Genomic DNA, 16,654 nt, shown 5'->3' with positions numbered 1-16,654 from the left:
GGCGATACGGGACTGTGGGTCACCCTTACTACTGACTGCGAAACAGTATTTAACAGTCTCTCCAAGACTCTTGACCATGAGCCACCCTTACTACTGACTGGGAAACAGTGTTCAGAAGAGTTGCAGTGGAGTCGCTGAACATGCGTGACACGATGGTGAAACGTGATTATAAGCCACCATATTACTACTGACTGCGAGACTGTGTCCAGCAGCGTCACCGTGACAATCAGCAATCCTTTCTATTGACCACAAAAGTGTCCAGCAGAGTCACCCTCCAGTAAATAACCCTGAGCCGAATCGTGCTACCTTTACTACTGACCTCGAAATAGTTTCTAGCATAGTTACACTCGTTAGAAGTCATAGCCAAACTGGCAGCCCAAGACCAGGGGCCTCCCATACTACTGGTTGCAAAACAGTGTCCAACAGAGTCACTCAGCAGAAACCCTTTTGCAACAGTGTGGCGGCGATTCCATCGGGACTTTTATGACCGCAGTGGGGCGGGATGCGACGGTCGGCGGACGCAGGGCGCACAAGGCGTATAAACGTAAACAAAGGAAGCCATGCGCGGCGGTGGATAACTCTGCTCCGGATGCCGAACAAACCGAGATGCTTGTTTTGCTCCGTTTGAATCCCATTGATTCAACGTGTAGGCTACCCTGCCGCGCGAGTGGGCTGCAACAATTCGATCACACACCGTTTCGAAAGTGGTGAACACAATGCCTGCTTGAGTTCACGATTGCCTGCACAACACGGTGCCAGTGTTCAGATGCCTATCTGCGCATGTGGTGGGCAGCAGCAAAATGCGTAAGATGGGCCACTGAATCGTAATCACCCTTCCGCAAGGAAACTGAAGTTTGAAGTGGTTTTTGGATGTCGCGTGTGTCGCATTCCTGAAATGCTTGCGGCCGCGTAGAGTGACGGCTGCAAGACGCGGCGGTGCCCTGACGGTGCCCCGAGTCCCCACTCTCCTCCTCGTGCATGGTGGCGGGGGTACCTCGGACTAACGAAGCGGCAGGTGCTGCTACCTGGCGCCTCGGAGGGGAACTACTCGCGCTCACACACACACGCCACCAAACCCACCCACACATGGTCATAGTCACGCTCCCGTAGCAGGCACTCCACCGCTATTCAACTTCGGTGGCTCTTGGGTCTGACTGGTTTAAAGTCAGCCATACCCGTGACTTTTCATCGCAAAGTTCCCGCTTTTGAATGCAAACAAGATGTCATCTTCCCGCTGACGTATGCAGACACCAGCTTAATCACCAGCTGAGCAGACCTGCTCTAAGTCTACACAAATCACGTGGCAAATCAGAAAAAAAAACTGAGAAAAATTTCCGTTTCTAATTATGGTGAACATTTCCCCAGCTGGTCCCCGTTGACACGCGAAAACGGTCCAATTAATCTAATCCTCGGTAATGATGGTCAATCGGCATTGCTGGCCCGTCCCGGCGCATCGTGATGTGCAATCATGAATCTCAATGGGCCCCGCGATGGGCCCCGCGCCGCCCGCTGCATTGGGATGCCGCGTGGGCCTTGTCCTGGTCAGTTACAGGCGTTATGGAAAACGAAAGTCTTTAGGCATCTTTTATTTATGATTGAGTGAAAGCAGCTGGCAGATGAGTGGTCAATGACTGCTTCGGCCTTGCCTTGGCTTTGCCTTGGCTTTGCCGCGCCCCACCACCTTCATTTGTTATTCTCATTATGGCGAGGGGCAGCCGCCAAACTCATTCATTCGGTGTCGCGTTCCTGCAGTGGGTCGAGCCTCCTCCTGGATGTTTCGGAGTATCAAGAGCCCTCATCTTGGACTCTTCAGGCGACAAATCTCATGCATGAGCCTTCGCTGATGCCCAGTTTAATTTCTGATTGCCGTATCTTGATTTTCAGGAACTCTTTACGTCTAATGCTGAGTATACATCCATGCAGTAGATTTGTCAGCACGCGACTTGTGAGTGTAAGGTGCAGATTGAGTCAGAAAAGTAAGAAGATCAGAACTTAAGGAAAAGACAGCTCAATTTATCGGGGCTCGTGGAAATAGTGTTTTGAACTTGTGTATGTGTATACGAGTGTATTTTGTGACAGTACTTCTTCTATCACTTGCGCTCACAGACACGTGAGAGGACTGAAGCGTTCCTGTGTGATGGATTCGTTGCCTGTAATATCTCAACACGGTTGAGCAAAAACTCCTCGACATCATTTTGCTGAATGGAATCGTTTTGTCCCACACAGGCACATGCTGCGCTCGGAGGCTTCTCATGGCGTATAGTGTCGCTGAAGAAGAGAGGTTCGGGATGCACCCGGTGAGAACCAAAAGACACACCGGAGCAATGTTATTGTTGCCCTTCTACAAGACCATTAGGGGAAAAGTGTTTCATCCAAAACCAGCTAGTTCTAAGAGAAACAACATAAATTGAACTCCCTTTTCTAAAAATCATATGTAGAATTGGTTTAAATTTTTCTCCAACTGGAAAAACGACAATAGTAGTTTGCGCTGATCAAAAATACGTGCCTTGCGCTTGTCGTAAATTGAATCCCTGCTCACGGCCCGGAGCTAAAATGAAAGGTACTTTTTTTGAAGTCGGACTCGTGCACGCAGCAGGCGAACAAACAAAAGAACAGGCACAGCGTTCGAACACTCGGACGGCGCAGGGCTCCGTCGCCACGCCACGCCTGTGTGACACGGTGTGACGACTGTGACGGACTGAGACGGGGCCGTCGTGACGAACGGAACGGCGGCGGCGCAGCGGCAACAGCCGCCCAGAACCCTTGACAGTGACGAATACCTGCTCATCAAGTATTCGAACGGCGTTCACCGGGATGTGACTACCGCTACGGGTACCTCCGCCAGGCCGGCCGGGCGCGGGCTGCTGCTGCGGCACAGGAAGGCAGTTTGCGTGGCCGGTCGGGTCGCCTGCCCGGCCTGCGCAGCCCGCTCGAGCCTCGAGATGGCCGCTGCACGAGTTGTATTTTTTGAATTGATCGGCGAAAAGACGTCCGATGGGCGGCGGCAGGCGGCGGCAGGCGGGGACATAAACAAGGGAGTGCCTCTGGAAGGACGGCCGGGCCCTTGGCCGCTGAGTCACGCGCTGGCGGAGTCGCGACGTCGACGGGCTCGAAGCTGGAGCCGCCACGCAAACAGGGAACATGTCACATTTTTCGAAAATCGTGAGTCCAAGCGTTGCTGTGCGTTGCCCTCCTAGACACACCTGTGCAGCCACACTGCGTCACGTTTTTTTCCACTTCCAGCGTGAAAAGGAGAAGCGGAGGGGGAAGCGCGCCGCACCGCGGTAAAAAGTGACCTGTAGAATGTCGCGGAGTGATGGACGCAGGGCTGCCTGCCTGCAGGGCTGGGGCTGCGAGGCTTCGGCGAGGCGCGCAGGCCGTGGTGAATCACCAGGCCCTTATATGAGCACGGCGCGGGCCTCGCGGGCCGCACCGCGGTCCCTTCCAAGGCCTCCGCCTGGCAGCCCCGGCAAAGCCGCGGCAGCCTTTGCCCGCCGACAGCCGACTGCTGATTTGGCGCGTAACTCTCAGCGGATGGCATCATGCTAACTGAAAGCCATTCATCGGCGGAAGCAGCGACGCAGCATCGCCACCCGCGTCGCGAAGGACAAACCAACCGCGCGCAAGTTTCGCTCCGACATTTTTTCCACGTGCTTGTTTTATTGTTTACTTTTTTCGCAGAGTGCTAGGCCGCATCAATGGTGGGGCCTACACTGCTACACGGCCCCGTTCGTGTTTGTTGCTGCAGTCACCGTGGAAGCGGCCCGGCAGGCCACTGGCAGGCCCGGCGGTGTTGTTTTTACAGCCAAAACACGCCAAACCCGCGGACCTATATTATTTACCGTGCATAAATCTCCATCCCATCCGGAGTGCAGGGCCGGCGGGACGCGGACGAGGCACGGCCCGCGGGATGCCATGACGATTCCACCTCAATGAACCCGCAGCGCAGGCCGCGGTTTTTCCTCGCCAAACAGCGAAAACAATGATCCACCCGATCGAGGGGGCGGGCGGGGAGTCGCTGAAGAGTGAGGTAGAAAAACGGACTTTCGACGAAATCCTCGCGGAGGTTTGAAAAGCGCGCTAAAATTTTTCGCCTCCGGCGGTTGAAAGTTTTTCGCTGAAGGAAGGGAGTCTCCCGACTCCCGGTCCGCGCTGGTCCTCGCCTCATCTATTTATTGCTTCCCGCCAGGCGTCACCGCGTCGCCGCGTCGCCGCGTCCGCGGACGAGCTGTCCGTGACAGCGGTTTTTGACGTAACAGCCGTCGTTATCTAATGTATTCCCCCCGGACCGACGCGCAGCCGACGCGCTATGCGCCGCCGAATCCTCCCCCAGAAAGTCACCTTGCCGCCCCTCCGCAGTGCTCTGCAGTGCTCCACCGCCACGGCAGGAGGACCGCGTCCAGAGTCCGAGAGTCGTCAGCCTGTCTCTCTCGCACTCATGGGGCGTCCCGTACATGTGCGAGAGAGACAGAGCGACGAAGTTGGTCCGCAGCACCGCCAGCACCCCGAGAACCGAGGGACGGCCGTGCGTTGGCCGTCTTCGCGGCACTCCGCGCCACCATATCGCCGACCAATCCGAATGCATTATCATAAATTACCCGACGGCGGTGGCGCCTGACGAGACGGGCAAGCGGAGCGCCTTCGCGCCGGACTGACTCCGCTTGAACCGACTCCGGCAAAATGGCGCGAAAAGATGGAGTACCGGGTAGACGCCGCCCGGTTCAAAAGCGGTCAAAGCAACCTGCCCAGTGGGCCAGACGACCGGCTCAGGCGGCCAGAACTCTAGACGCGTTTTGAGCTTCAGAGAGTCACTTTTAACATGGCTCGAACAACCAAACGTGTGATCCCGCCAGTGGATTCCTCGTTCGGAGAGCAATCGATTGGTGAGGTCACACGTTTGGTTGTTCGAGTCGGCTTGGACCACGAATGATCCTCTGCTTTTCCCGTGGCGTCTGCACTGAAACGCAGCAGGGCTCGTGCCGTAAAACCCTATACGTGGGTCGGCGGGGCAGTTTCCCATGCCAAGGATATCCGGCGTGTTCAACTGGTGGCGGCCGACGGCGCACGCGGTGCAAGTGCGACCGGTGGAATTCGAACCCGAGTCCACCACCCCGCAGTCCGACGACCGGCCGGCCAGTCCGGCCACCGCTGCACCCAGGCCGAGCTGGGCCGAGCCCAGGCCGCGCCGCCGTTGCAGCCGGAAGTGGGGAAGTGAGATGTCCTGCAAACGATTAAACGGATACATCCATATTCATACGAGTGCATGTGCGAGCCCCGGCTCGGCTCCCACCGCTGGCACGGCTGAGTCGTTCGACTCGTCAGCGTGTCTGTGTGTGTGTGTGTGTGCATGGTCAGCTGGGCGTCCGTTTGGTGAACCCGAAATGCACCCACGGCGTGCCAGTGTGTGTGTGTGTGTGTGGGGGGGGGGGGGGGGGGGCAGCACGGCGTGGCATGTCGGCGGCATGATGGAGTGCCCGCAAGACACCATGCGGACCGCGGTCCAATTTTGAGGCTGAGCCACACAGTGTGACGGCGAGGAAACGCGGAGCAAAACCCCCAAATTAATATCGATAAGCATGTATAATTCATGGCGCGGCGCGCATAAACATGCAGCGGGCAGTAGGTGTAGTGGACGCGACCTGTCACACAGTGGGCCAGAGGACCGGTGGAGGCGGCCGAAGCTCTAGACGCGTTTTGAGCTCCAGAGTCGCCATACAGGACTCGAACTGAACGTGTGACCCCACCAATGGATTGCTCTTCGATCGAGGAATCCATTGGTGGGGTCACAAATTTGGTTCGAGTTCCCCTTGGCGACTAATCGCGTTCGGGATTTCGACCGCCTCCACCGGTCTTCTGGCCCACTGTGTACCACCGCGGCAGTCTGGCACGGGTCGCCACCGGCTGTGGGACGGAAGGAAGGAAAACCACGTGAAAAACAGCAAACGGCAATGAAAACCGGTTAAAGAGTCATCCGCGCGGTTTTATGGCGATGTTCGCGCCTGTCAGCGCTGGGGCTGCTACTCCCTCGCGCTTGTGGAGTTCGGCAAGGAGCTGCCGGCCCGCGACGACTCGCTTAATATAAAACAGAGGGTGCGAATACATTTTTATGAAAAGTGGCGCCAAGTTATCCCTGGCGTCCGCGCGCGCCGCCTCCGGGAGGCGGAGGAGTGGACGGAGCGGGCTGCGTCTTGGAGAAGTCGGGGGATTTTAAACACCTCGCTGCATTTACGTTCTGGTCGACTTTTTAAAAGCGGGAATAATCCCCCGAATGGCCCCTTGCAGCAATTAGCCGCTTACATTTGCGGAGCCAAAGGGTTGTTGCCGAGCCGCCGGAGCGCAGGAATTCTCCAGAAAATCGGCCGCCCCCGGCAAACATTGCCAGGGCCGTCCCGGCCTCGGCAAGCCTCTTCCATTACCATCAAATATTTCCTTTTAAATCTGTGTGTCCCCGCCCACTTCTCTCCCTCTCTCCTTCCTCTCTCTCTCTCTCTCTCTCTCTCTCTCTCTCTCTCTCTCTCTCTCTCTCTCTCTCTCTCTCTCTCTCTCTCTCTCTCTCTCGCTCTGGAGTGTCCAGGCGGCACTTGACAGCGGAGCGGGCCGGCACCAGTGGGGCGCATTTTCTAACGTAAGCGCCTTTTGAGCACTTTTGAGCGTCCCTCCCGTCAATATTTACCCAACAAGTGCCGGGGGTAACTGAAGCCAGGAAGGCATTATTTTCCGCACCGGGCACGAAGGGCGGCGCGGAGGGCGGCAACTTTTTCACCAAGTCACCCAGGCTATTGCCGTCGACAAGTTTGTTTTTATCTGGGAAAACTTTTAGAGAAAGGTAAGGGGGCAAAAGGCGGCGAAATTTACATCGTGAAAATGGTCCGAGGATAGACATTGTGTGGAACAGCAAGCAGCCTTTGAATGAGATGAAAAACGGGGGGGAAAGCGTTTGGGCGGGCTGCTTTGAAAACTCGGTGGCCAGGCGCCGCCCTCACAGAGACGCTTCTATCGGGCAAGAAGGAAAGAAAACAAGGGGAAGCGCCTCTCCTTCCAGGCTATTGATTGTGTATCTTGTGGGCCACTTAGACCGTGGTGGGCCCTGGTGGGGCTGGTGGGCCCTGGTGGGGCTAGAGGGCCAGACAGCCCCCGGGCTGCCTCTCCAAGGCTGGCCGCTCGCCCTATTCCACAGTGTCCCGAACCTCCTTCGATCGGCACGCGACTCGCGAGGAATTCAGAGGTCCCTTCTAGGCCAAAGGATTGGAAAAAAAATAGGCCTGTCAGAATTAGAATGATTGTAGTGTTGATTTAGGATCGATCGTGTTTATCGACTGCATTCGACATTGCAGGAAGTCCTACGTATACGCACAACCAGGTGTTCTAGCTCCTCAGTGGAACAATATAATTTGGAATACCCAAAATAAAATTTTCGTGAATAGTTTTTTTTTCTTCACTTGTTTTCCTCTTCGGGCTTACCGGAGAGTCATTCCACCCCCTCCACACTGCAGCTGTTCTAGCATCCACACAGCTCCACCCTGCAGGGCCTTCTCAGCTTTTCCTCTTGTTTTAAATCCGTGCATATTTAAAAGAACGGTGAGGGACTCAGGGCCGAGTTGTTACTAAGCGGGTGGACCAGACCAAGAGAGAGAGAAGGGGAGGGGGTTGAAGACAGAGATACGTAGAGAGAGAGAGGAGATAAAAGACACGAAGAAAGTGCGCTAGCGCCGTATTTCAAATACACTGTAGTTGTAGTGAGGTGTGGAGGGGAAGGTTTTGCTCGGAAACGCGCACGATGAGGAAAAAACAGAAAGAGAGAGAGAGAGAGAGAGAGAGAGAGAGAGAGAGAGAGAGAGAGAGAGAGAGAGAGAGAGAGAGAGAGAGAGGGGCAGACATACTAGCTGCCTTTTATCAAGAAGGAGTGCTCCAGGGCAGCCCGCGACACGAGACTTGTTTACTGCATGGCACGCGTACGGGTCTCGCTTGCCTTGTTTTATGATGAATTTCTTGTCTGCTGCAAAATGCATGGACGGAAGCGCCGAGCAGAAAAGGAAGGGCACACAGAGGAGGGGCCCACACTGACTGAAACTCACACATACACACACACTCACACACACAGAGCACAGATAAAAGTAAAATTAGCAAAAATTACACCAAAACGACATACTTTGCCATGTGGAACGTTCGCCATAAAAGTCGTCCGACGCCAGAGGCGCCATGCTCCAGGCAAATTTACACTCGGCCTCAAACGAATAAAAGTGTCTTTTTTTTCTCACTTTCTCCGCGCCAATCGGGGCGGGGAGTGGCCCATACTTCACCCACGACACTTTAAATGGCGGCCGGAATTAGTTTCAATTCCGACAAGCTGCACTGTCCCCCTGCACTTTTTATTTCCGCCAGCAGTCTGAGCAGACTCTCTCTCTCTCTCTGTCGCACTCATGGGGCGTTCCCATGGGTGGGAGAGGGACAGAGCGACCCCTATCGGAATCAGGCTGCCAGGCATTAGGTGCGAATGGCTTCGGTGGGCCAGAGAATCCAAAACAGCGAATTATATTTTTTAAGGCCAGAAAGGGAAGGGGAGGGGGAAGAGACAGAGAGACCATATTTCTAAAAATTTTGCAAAGACCGGCGCGCGTGACTGTTCTTACGGTCCATAGCCCCCTGCATATGGATGTGTGTGTATCGTATTTATTTACCAACACGCCTTCCAAACAAACACACATCGCGTGCGAGCGCGCGCGTGTGTCGGCGTGTAAACAGAAAGGTGCGCGACTATTGGCCGAACCGCCCCGGGCCTGGCTGTGGGCGCCATTGCAGGCCAGGCCTATTCAGCCCCAACTCGGTGGCGCTTTCGTGAGCTGGAACGCCAGCGAAACTGGGCACAGTGCGCCAGGAGACAGGTGCGGGCAGTCAAAATTCTAGACGCGTTTTGAGCTCCAGAGTCGCTAAGTGGGACTCGAACCGACGAACGTGTGACTCCACCAATGGATTCCTCGTTCGGAGAGAAACTCGTCGGTGGGGTCACACGTTCGCTTCGAGTCCCATTTAGAGACTCTGGATCTCAAAACGCGTCTAGAGTTCAGTCCGCCTCCACTGGTCTTCTGGCCCACTGTGCTGGGGTTCGCGCCGGTTGATCACGTGATCCGGATTGTCGAAGTCTTTACGAACTATACAGTCTCAGTACAAACTCCAACTGGCCATCCTCGGATCTACAAATTCAGTCACTGGTCGGTGTTCAGCGCTCTGGCTGATCTGCCTGCGGCACGTGGAAAACTCGGCCACGTCGAGCCGTCCCCGCCAGCATAGGCTGGGGCCCTGTGGACTTACTCCCTCTGTCTCTCTCGCACCCGTGGGGCCGCCCGTATGGGTGCGAGAGAGACAGAGCGACGGAATGAGCCTGCCGGGGCCCTAGGGCTGCGCGGCCGCGGAGTGCAGCCGGGCGACCCACTGCCGCCCGGGGCTTGGCGTGTGCGGCCGCGTGGCGCCGCGCTGCGTTCGACCGCCCGATTCGCATTAGTCCGCTAGTTCGGGCGTGCGTGTCCCGGCGTGTCCGGCGTGCCCGGCGTGACAGCCACGCGTTGCCGCGGGCGGAGCGCGGAGCGCAGCGCAGCGCGTGCGGCGGAAACGGACGCCAGTGTATCGCAGCGTGTTTGCCTATGGACCGAATCGAGCGGCCCGCTTTTACAGGTGTGCCTTTCGGAAAGGCTTGCCGACGGACGGACAGACAGACAGACAGACAGACAGACAGACGGACAGACAGACAGACAGACAGACAGACGGGACGGAGGCAGCCAGGACCCCGAACTCGGTGGGCCCGCGTGCGTGCACGTGTATATTTATCGTTTCCTACGCCAGTCCGCGGTGACGCGACGTCGTGGACGCGACGCGCTCCGCGCCTCCAGGCATGCACGACCGGGGCGTGGCGAGGCGTGGCGGGGCGGGGCGGCGCACTCATGAACCGAGCGAGCGGTAGGCAACCCGCCCAGGAGCGAAGGGAAGGCAGCAACAACGGCAGGGCAGGTGCGGCGGCTCGAACGGTGCCCCTCACCTGCTAGCAAGTAAGCCGGGCGTTGCGCTCCCCCTGGCCAGCCTTGGCTCCAGCCTTGGCTCCAGCCTTGGCTCCAGCCTTGGCTCCAGCCTTGGCTCCAGCCTTGGCTCCAGCCTTGGCTCCAGCCTTGGCTCCAGCCTTGGCTCCAGCCTTGGCTCCAGCCTTGGCTCCAGCCTTGGCCTATCCAGCGCGCAGCCCGCGCCTTCCTTTTTTCTGCCCCTAGTCCGCCCCGTCGGATGAGTATGAAAAATTGGGCCGGAGTGAGATTTTGGCGCACACCTTGCCTCCATTCATCAACCTCAACAACACGGTCCTCTGGGGCCACTGCAGCGGGCCACTCAAAAGCTCGTTTGCGTCGGAAAACATCTTCATCGCCCCACAAAGTAGGTGCTGCCTAAAAGTCCAACGCGCCGGCTGCTGCCCCGAGCCCCCTTCCTCCTTCCTTCCCTCCCGGTCGGCCGTCCCGCCGCCGCGTGCTGCCGCGGCAAAAGATGTATGATTTGTGGCTGTGAAACGTAATCAATTTCTCCCCCACGAGTCTCCCCCGTTACAGTGTGCTCCTCCGACCTGCCCCAATTTGTGACGGTTATAACACGAGATGTGTGGTTTCTTCCCAACCCCGCTGCACCTGCCGCCCCGACCGCCTCTCCACAGCACGTGCCGCCCGCGCGCACTCAGTACTTCTCGAACGGACTCGCGCGCCCGTGTTCGAGGCCGCGCAGGTCGTTTACGTGTTCGAAGCCAACCACCACCGGGCAAGGATCGGAAGCGATCGGAAGGGAATCAAATTGTCGGGGCCCGTACATCTCTCTCTCTCTCTCTCTCTCTCTCTCTCTCTCTCTCTCTCTCTCTCTCTCTCTCTCTCTCGCACACACACTGCAAAGGAAAAGGGTTTCCTACGGTGTGCGTGAGAGTGGGTGTGTAAACGTCGTGCCCTCGCGCGCGTGTGGGGGAGGTGTCCGTGTGTGTATGTGTGTGTATGTGCGTGTGTGTGCGAGCGTGAGTGCTGCTGTCATTGTCTGAGGGGAGAAAAATTAAGGGCTAAATGCACAGCGTGTCGTGTCTGTCACGGTTTTTACGCGGCGACCGCATTTTATGAATCGCCGGCTCATTTTTAGGGTGCCGGCGCGGTCAGGTGGAGGGCGGGGGGAGCCACCCCCTCGCCGCCTACCTTGCTCGCTCGGCCATGAGACACCGGGCAACGCATTGCGACCTGATACCCGCCTGGCAGAGACGGATGAATTTCACCCATTCTATGGAACGGCGGAAATTTCTTTCAGGAAAATAAATGAAAAGTAAAGCAACATTTTGTTTGGATAGCGATGGCGCAACTTTGAGGACCAGCGCCGGCGGCCAAAATCGGGACGCGTTTAGAGCTCCAGAGTTGCTGAACACAGGACTCGAACGGAAGTATCCACCAATGGATTCCTTGTTCGGAGAGCAATCCATTGGTGGGGTCATTGGGGGTTCCGTTGGGGGTTCCGTTGTTCCAAGTCCTTAGTGACTGGAGCTCAAAACGCGTCCGGAGTTTTGGCCGCCTCCACCGGTCTTCTGGCCCACTGTGAATATGCACGCAGACAGCGCGCCCCGACGACCACCTCGGACGTCAAACATGTACTTCCCCAACTTCCTTCTCGTAGTAATTAAATTGCGCGCGCGTGTCCTGCTGCTGTCCGTCCAATGCGTGGAAGGATATCCCTCCCCCCCTTTTCCTTCATACGTCGGGACGTGACGAGACAAGCTCGAGCTCGGTGCCGCCAGGCCGCGCTGTGCCACGCCGTGGTAAATTAGCAGAAAGATGTTATCTCCGCCCCCCCCCCCCCACGCCCCCCAACCCCAGCACCTGCCCCGCGCACTTCCGTCCAGTCCGATGAGAGGCGAGCCCCCCACTTCCCCCCGCCTCTGGTCTTCTTGATCCTTCCTTCCCTGGGCACGACGACGGAGTGGGTGCTCCCGCCGTGGGTCCGTCTTGACTTGAAGCAGAACGCGAAATATACATCAGGAAACGCGTCACAAAAGGATGAGACTTGGCTCAAACTGGTGACGCAGGCAACGAAGATTCCCACAGCGAAAACGGCTACCACCGACAATAGTTTGATCGCAGCGGCCGGGACTAACCATGCTCTGTTGCCTGGTCGCTTTGCCGACTGCGGGCCAGTCCGAGTGGCGGTGGAGTTGCAACGTACCCGAGACGGCCCAACCATCGCGTCAAAATTAAATTGCAAATGTTAGCCAGTATCCTGAGCACAGCTTTTTCATCTAGCCGCTTACGAGATGCGAGCTCCCAAAACTCGATAAATGTTGAGTTTGCTCGCGTTGCCGGCCGCTGCCTTGCCGCCTCACAGTGGGCCAGAAGACCAGTGGAGGCGGCCAAAACTCCAGACGCGTTTTGAGCTCAGAGTCGCTAAACAGGGCTCGAACCGAACGTGTGACCCCACCAATGGATTCCTCGTTCGGAGAGCAATCCATTGGTGGGGTCACACGTTCGATTCGAGTCTCATTTAGTGACTCTGGAGCTTGAAACGCGTCTAGAGTTTTGGCCGCCTTCACTGGTCTTCTGGCCCACTGTGCGCCTTGCCCGCGGGCCGGGACGTCCCTGGCCGGCCCGGCCCAGCCCGGCCAAGCGAGGCAGCGGCCAAAAAATGGTCCGTGCCGAAAGGAGGTATGGCTGGGCCTCAAGGTTGGTTGCATGCGGGGCTCTCTGACGTGAGTCTCAAACCGCGTGCGGCACGGCACGGCACGGCACGGCGTGACTTGGCATAGCGTGGCGGGCCCGGCGAGCTGAAGGAAGCGTCGCGTATAGCCATCACGTCCCGGGCGCACATCCCGTGTGTGTGTATGTGTGTGTGTGTGTGTGTGTGTGCCTGTCTGGCACACACACTCACACACACAGAAGCACATTCACACAATCACGCACACAGGGACGCCCGAACGGCCGGGTGTGGGAGCGGGAGAGAGAGAGAGATACTGTACAAACAAAGATACCTGGCAATAAAACAGTTGATGATGAAGTGTGAGAGTATTTGGTGGGGACGTGTCCTGCGTCCGGACACCTGAGGAGCCCCCGAGGGGACCCTCTCTTGGCTGGGAACCCGGGACGTGCCCCCAGACGGGCCTCTGGGACGGAGAGGCAGCACCCACACCTTCATGGGAACGGGGTAGAATTCAAACTAAAAGTGCAGCAGCACCGAGTGAAATGGAAACCTGGGAGCCTTTCGAACGTAGGGGGCGTACACCCCCGGCGAGTGAAAGGGAAAGGAAATTTTGGGCGACCCGCTGATCGTTATTCTCAGTCTCATGAATGACCCGTTGAATAATGCAAGCAAGGAAGTAGTAATGGGCTGGTTAGGTTAGGTCAGGGCGCGCGGCCCGCACACCGCAAGGCCACGGAGTGGCAACTGTAAACGGGGTGGCGTAACGCCCAACACGCTGTGATTGGTCAGACTGACGGGACAGCGGACGAGGGAATGGTCAAATGGGGCGACCAAGCAGGAGTAGCAGTTGTCGGGTCGGTTGGATTTATACCCAGGTATTGTTTGTTATTGTTTCTTTTCTTTTAGTTTTTCAATTTAATAACAGCGCGCCCGGAAGGAGCGTCCCCTGTCATCGGGTCCTATGCACCGTGAAGGCAAGGAGGGGCGGTGCGCCACGCTGCGGTGTTCCGGAACGGAACGACCATGGAGGCTCCAAGGAAGGGACTCTGGAGGGACACGCCGCGCTATCGCGGGGCCCATCTAGCGGGCAGCTGTTTCCTCGGGAGCTCCGCGGCACCAGATGATCCACCGGACACCCTCCGCCCACCTTCCCACAGTGGGCCAGAAGACCCGGTGGAGGCGGTCAAAATCCGGGACCCGTTTTGAGCTCCAGAGTCGCTAAATGGGGCTCGAACCGGACGTGTGACCCCACCAATGGATTGCTCTCCGAACGAGGAATCCATTGGTGGGGTCACAAGCTAGGTTCGAAACCTGTTAAGCGACTCTGGAGCTCAAAACGCGTCTAGAGCAGCGGTTCTCAACCTTTCTCGGCTCGCGACCCCAAATTTGAACCCAAAAAATTTCCGCGACCCCCGGGAAAAAATTTCGCGCCCCCACGGGACCCCCCCTTTAACATGCCAGGGCGTCTGACCCGAGGCGGGCATTTTGCTCCCTCAACGGGCAACTGGTCTTTGGACCTTCTTTAGCATGCCTTTGTTACGGAGTGCAATTATCAGTCTTAGTTTGGGAGCAGTATTGTCTAAAATTTGGGCCCAAAACGCTCAGAAATGTCTATGAAAAATCGTTTTTTGGGGCTGATTTTAAGCAGCCACTGCGTCTGATCCGAGGCGGGCATTTTGCTCCCTCAACGGACATTTGGTCTTTGGACCTTCCTTTAGCATGCCTTTGTTACGGAGTGAAATTTATCAGTTTTATTTTGGGAGCAGTTTTGTCTCAAAGTTGGCCAAACGCTCAAAAATGTCTATGAAAAATCGTGTTTTGGGCTGATTTTAAGCAGCCACAGCGTCTGACCCGAGGCGGGCTTTTTGCTCCCTCAACGGACAGTTGGTCTTTGGACCTTCCTTTAGCATGCCTTTGTTACGGAGTGAAATTTATCAGTCTTAGTTTGGGGCAGTATTGTCTCAAAGTTGGCCAAAACGCTCAGAAATGTCTATGAAAAATCGTGTTTTGGGCCGTTTTTAAGCAGCCACTGCGTCTGATCCGAGGCGGGCATTTTGCTCCCTCAACGGGAAATTGGTCTTTGGACCTTCCTTTAGCATGCCTTTGTTACGGAGTGCGATTATCAGTCTTAGTTGGGAGCAGTATTGTCTCAAAGTTGACCAAATAGTCACAACGATTTTTCAAAGACACTTGCGACCTTTTTGATCGACTTTGAGACATACTGCTCCCAAACTAAGACTGACAATCGCACTCCGTAACAAAGGCATGCAAAAGGGAAAGGGTCCAAAGACCAATTGCCCGTTGAGGGAGCAAAATGCCCGCCTCGGATCAGACGCAGTGGCTGCTTAAAATCGGCCCAAAACACGATTTTTCATAGACATTTCTGAGCGTTTCGGCCAACTTTGAGACAATACTGCTCCCAAACTAAGACTGAAAATTGCACTCCGTAACAAAGGCATGCTAAAGGAAGGCCCAGAGCCGATTGCCCGTGGGGAGCAAAATGCCCGCCTCGGATCAGACCAGGGGCTGCTTAAAATCGGCCTAAAACACGACCCCAGGATCGCCGCGACCCCTTAAAAAAATTTCGCGACCCCGTTTGGGGTCGCGACCCAAAGGTTGAGAACCACTGGTCTAGAGTTTCGGCCGCCTCCACCGGTCTTCTGGCCCACTGTGCACTCATAGGTCTCCCGGAACGCTTTCGGCAGCTGCCCACTTCGGTCTAGGCGGTGTGTGCAGGATGCGCGACCGAGGCTCCGCCCCGTCGGGGTCCTCGCCGCCGACTGCGGGCCGGGCGGCCGGGCCTTGGCCTTGGTTGGACGGAAGGACCGAGTACGGGAGTGAATCGGTACCTGTTAAACTATACAGGCTTGTACAACTTGAGTGTAAAATACTTAATCTCCGGAAGAGCGCACTTGGTTGGTTCAGCCCCTGTTAAACTATCCTGCCTCGTACAACTTCCCCGCACAAAGTGCACTTCAATCTCCTGGAAGAGCGCCTTCGCAGTGCGGTTGCGAACCGGTACCCGGTCACGGATGAGAAATGCAGTCGAATCCGACCAGTCAGGATGATTCAGCTGCGTAGGCAAATGCGCGCGCTTGGGAACGGCTTGATGATGTACTCAGCCATCGCGTCGCGTCGCGTCGCGGATACCAACCTGGCTACTTCAACTTGTTGGACGCACTCAGGCCATTCAGCGACGCCATCTTCCAGTCAGGTTGGCGGCCCTGGTTCTGATTGGGAGGCGGCCAGGGCCCGGCCAGGGCTCGGCCAACCAAACGGCAGCGAGATAGTCATCTTGCCATGTAGCGTGATTGTGTAACAGTAATGATAATTACTATGGCCGGTGTAATGCGGACAGAGCAAACATGCACGCTTGCTGCCTGGCTGCGTGGCGAGGACGCTGGCCAAAGGGACGCGGGACACACAGTGGGCCAGAAGACCGGCGCCGGCGGCCAAAAGTCTAGACGCGTTTTGAGCTCCAGAGTCGCTTAACAGGACTCCAATCGAATGTGTGACCCCACCAATGCATTCCTCGTTCGGAGAGCAATCCATTGGTGGGGGTCACACGTTCGGTTCGAGTCCCATTTAGCGACTCTGGGGCTCAAAAGGCGACCGACATTTCGACCGCCTTCACCGGTCTTCTGGCCCACTGTGTAGTGGAGAGGTGTAGGTGTGCATGCGAGCTGCATATGTATGTGTGCGCGTAATAAAATCGTGGAGAGCAACTCCACTCCACTCCTGTGCGTGTCGCGCTGACTGCGAGTGTTCCCGCGGCAACGCATCTCTTTCTAGCCGCGCGCTAAAACCACTAAAACCCTCACCAGAAAAGTCCCAGTCTGTCAAAGAGGAGCTGAGCAAAAAAATTCACAAAAACAAAAAAAGTGGTCGTCCATTTACTCTCAGCAGCCGCAAAGACCCCTCCGTCGGTTTTCTTTCGGACTCTCCATTACTGGTGGCCTGGAGGCTGGTT

This window comes from Thrips palmi, unplaced genomic scaffold (genome assembly GCF_012932325.1).
Source record: "Thrips palmi isolate BJ-2018 unplaced genomic scaffold, TpBJ-2018v1 HiC_scaffold_1, whole genome shotgun sequence".
NCBI classification, from domain to species: domain Eukaryota; kingdom Metazoa; phylum Arthropoda; class Insecta; order Thysanoptera; family Thripidae; genus Thrips; species Thrips palmi.
Note: the sequence above shows the minus strand (reverse complement) of the source record.